This window comes from Pollicipes pollicipes, unplaced genomic scaffold, assembly GCF_011947565.3.
Source record: "Pollicipes pollicipes isolate AB1234 unplaced genomic scaffold, Ppol_2.1 Scaffold_4295;HRSCAF=5057_pilon_pilon_pilon, whole genome shotgun sequence".
Taxonomy (NCBI): domain Eukaryota; kingdom Metazoa; phylum Arthropoda; class Thecostraca; order Pollicipedomorpha; family Pollicipedidae; genus Pollicipes; species Pollicipes pollicipes.
The window spans coordinates 6,721,670-6,725,962 of NW_023596461.1; positions in this window are offsets into that span (position 1 = coordinate 6,721,670).

Here is a 4,293-nt window from a genome sequence, read left to right on the forward strand (position 1 = left end):
GGCGCCCGGCGCAGCAGCGGGCGACTGCCCGGCCGGCCGGCGCCGCTTTTTATGCGCCTTTTGCATGCTTTTGGCCGAATGATATGCATGTGTTAAGCCTTACAGCCTGTAATTAAAAGCAATTAGAGAATCGGTCGCTTTTGATGGATCGTCGTTGGAATTGTCGGCGGAACAATGCGCGCGTTCCCAGGCGGTGCGGCGGCAAGGGCCGGGCCCGCCTCCCTGGCCGGCCACCCCGCACGAGGCGCGAGAAACCGCGCCCACTGCCGCTGTCACCCGTCACTGCCGGGCGACGCACTCCGCTGCAGGTGGTTCGTCGCTGCCGATGGCCCCTCGCCGCCGATGGCCCGCTGCTGCCGACGGTTCGCCGTCGCTGATGCTCGTCGTCATTGATAGCTCGTCGTCGTCGATAGCTCGTCGCCGTCGATAGCTCGTCGTCGTTGATAGCTCGTCGCCGTTGATAGCTTGTCGTCGTTGATAGCTCATTGTCGTTGATAGCTCATCGCCGTCGATAGCTCGTTGTCGTTGATAGCTCGTTGTCGTTGATAGCTCGTCGTCGTCAGTAGCTCGTCGCCGTCGATAGCCCGTCGCCGTTGATAGCTCGTCACCGTTGATAGCTCGTCGCCGTTGATAGCTTGTCGTCGTTGATAGCTCGTTGTCATTGATAGCTCATCGCCATCGATAGCTCGTTGTCGTTGATAGCTCGTTGTCGTTGATAGCTCGTCGTCGTCGATAGCTCGTCGCCGTTCGTAGCTCGTCGCCGTTGATAACTCGTCACCGTTCATAGCTCGTCGCCGTTGACAGCTCGTCGTCGTCGGTAGCTCGTCGCTGTCCACGGCTTGCTGCTGACAGTGGCTCGTTGCTGTGGATGCCCGTCCAGCCGCCGCTTGCGGATGTCTGCACAGTTCGGAAACCTACCAGCACAACTGGCGTTCATAATGCAGCGTGGCGGTGTGCAAGTACCAGGAAGAAAGACCTGGTATCGCCCCATGGGCGTAACCGCTGCTTGGGTCCGTAGGGAACAGACCCAGAAACATCCAGGCAGATTATATTTTGTTATGTTTTGACCATGTGAAATAGTACCAGAACAAAAGTAAACCCCAGTAACATTCCATGCGTGGTTACATTCATGCGCCTCTCCTTCCCCCCCCCCCCCCCACCCATTTTGGAGCAAGCGCAGGGAATACATACAGGCAATGAACATTGCACGCAAAGTGGGCTCTGTCAAAGAGAACCGTGAAATGCCGTGGTCTAATCGTGGATCGTGGGTTCGTGGTTTGTTCTCCTCAGGTATCTTTGACAGAGCCGCCGCGGGTGCGCGCAAAGAGGACGATGGGAGGGAGGCCCTGTAGCGGGTGTTGGTCACTGGGTGCAAGAATCAATGCGTTTTAGTCCAGGTTTGAAGCGTATTAATTTTGTTGTGGACAGACGTGACAGCATGCGACGGAGGCACATTGATACGTTCTCAATCTCTTGGAAATGTTTTACCGTATTGTTAAATAAAACACGATGCCCCTCAGACCAAACAGCCGTGGTCTGTCGTACCCCAGACAGAAGTCAGCGCTGCAAACTGGCATCTGCTAATGGTACAACACTGCATAAGATGAGGAGGCTGTCACAGCCAGTGACTACGACCTGGTCGGCTTTTGAGAGAGAGACGAAAATGGAACGAAGAAATCGAAGCTCAGTGAAGCCCTGACACGCGCCTGACGCTTGGCATGGATTTCAAACCCTCAAGAGTCGCTGCATTGGTCGAGTTACAGAACACACAGTGGGAGAAGTCCAGTTATCACGTATCAATCTTAAAGCCAGGGCTACTTTTTAGGAAGGCCATTCAAGAGCACAGTTCCTCACATGCGTTCTGTTTTGCTCAGCTGGTCACAAACCATCCGTTCACCATCAGGCCAGCTGAAACTAATAATTTAAACGTGACTGTGTGCATTTCGAAGTGTACATATCTATCTATCTATCTATGTATCCATCTCTTCATATATATATATATATATATATATATATATATATATATATATATATACATCGCGTAAGACATTCTAAACGTAGCTCCATTTGTCCAACGCGACACATCTGGTCTGCTATCAACATCGCACAAAATGCCACCGCGTGCGATGCCCGACTAGGTGGAACCGAGATACCCTGTGCCCAGGTGCCAACGCGAGGAGGCCCGTGCCTCCCGGAGAAAGAGGCGTGCATCAGTGCGCGGCTCTGAACACGCATAAGTCACACTGCTCTGCAGTGGTTCACTAGCAGCCAGTGCAAGTTTGCACCGGCTTGCATCTCATATCTAAAATGTTTCTAAGCCTCAGCATTTACACGTTGCTGTATGGCATTGCGTGACGGCATCCACATCATGAATGGTTGTGCTGAAAAGCAGAGTTAAAAAAAGATTCCCAGTAAGATTATTGCAAGCCCGCTAAATGCGTTTCGAATTGCACGAAGGCTGTCAACGTCAACAGTCTTATGCGGTGCTATCCTACAGAAAACGTAAGACTATTCCGACAAACTGTTCAAACACATCTGGCTCTGCTCCGACAAAACGTGTTATATAGAAGAATTCATGCGCTCGATTCGTCGTTCCTTTCCGTCGGCAGCTAACAGCCGGCAGAGGTGGCATTGCCTTTTAACAAAGTTTTTGGTCGCCGCCCCTAGAGGACATGCTTTGTTACTGTGCTGAATAAGGCCACCCCTCAAAATGCTATGGCGGCATAACACCAGGCGACTTCCAGGAGCGAGCTGAGAACCATGGCCGAAAGTTTCCGAGTGCTCGCACAAACCAACCAGTCCATTTTGCCCGTACACCGTCAGACAATCGTTGGACAATGCTTGTAAGGGCACCCATGCAGTGGGTAGCAAGGACACCTCGACGGTCGTGTAAATCATCCCAGGCAAGCGAGATAACGCGATCGTTCATGCTTGTGCCTTGTCATGCTCCGTCTGTCGCAGTCGGCTTCGCCAGCGCCCGGCCCGCCCCATTTTTCACGGCGCCATTGAGCGTCGCGCCTGGGTCGACCGCTTCCCGCCACAATGCGTGTCACCGAAGAGAAAAGCGCCGCCGCCTGACCCCTGCAACAAAGGCAGCACCAACAAAGGCGACGTCGTGTCGGAGCGAGTGGCGCCGGCGCGCCGCGCTCGCCGCGCCGCGCCGCGCCGCGCCGCGCCGCCCGCTATGGAGTGCGCCGCTGCCGCGCGCGCGCCGACCGCCGCGGCCATTTGTCTGCAGCGAGCCGCGCCAAGAGCGCCGCTTCTGGCGGCGGGTCTGTTGGAGGCTGTGCGCACCGTCCGAGACCGCAGGCTCAGATTGGTGTGCGCTGGGATTGAGCTGCACCGTAGATCCGCCAGCCGGCGATGTTTTCAGCGTTCTGCGTTCGCCAGTCGGCCTATATGGCCGTAAATCGTTGCGTTCACATTTGGGCGCGAGCTGGCCGTTTGGAGTACTGTTGCGTTACATCGGGGCGGTTGATGATGTGGTGTGACAGCGCTTGCCTTGCAAACGCACGTGCGGTGTGCATGTGTATGGGGCGGCAGCTGCCGCCGCGTGCCGGTGGTTGGCGCACCAGCCGAGGCGAGTCGTGCTCGTCACAAACGCGGGGACAAATGCCGATGGAGTAAATGGAGACCGCTTCAGCGAAACGGGAGGATGGGCAGTGAATCAAAGCACGTGGAGAATTATGGAGGAATCGCAACAGCACACCCCGATCGCATGTCAGACCTCGGCACATGGGCCTGCTCCTGACGGGCAAGTCGCCCATGTCGGTTGTTATTGGCGGGCGCGCCAGCCACCAACACAGCAGGCCGACCGCGCTCGCGTCGTTGTTCGTCTAGACTTACCTACCACTGCGTCACCTTGTGTGCCCACGGCGTCCTTTCTAAAGGAGAATTATCCTGCTGCTGATGGTTGGTGCTCCAGGTCGCAAAGACGCTCCCTCTGCAAACACCATGGAAGCTATTGCTGCCGCAGACACCATAGAACCCGACAAGGGCCTGTTTACCTGCTGCATAATAAAATATCCATCATCAATTTATCAACGTTGGTATAGCAATTCATTGGCACAATGGCCGTGTATTTGTTTTTCATTTACTCACATTAGGCCGTATTGTGGCGCGGCCGGCCTATTTTGCGATATTATTCATGCTTTGTACCGTCCCACCTCAGCTATATGTTACACGTCTCCGCGCTGTTTGAACAATAGCCACGATAATGAAGGCAGTGCAAATAAAATTGAGCCCATTGTGACGGCGGAAATTCGCGAAAGCACGCGCAGAGGCGACCACACA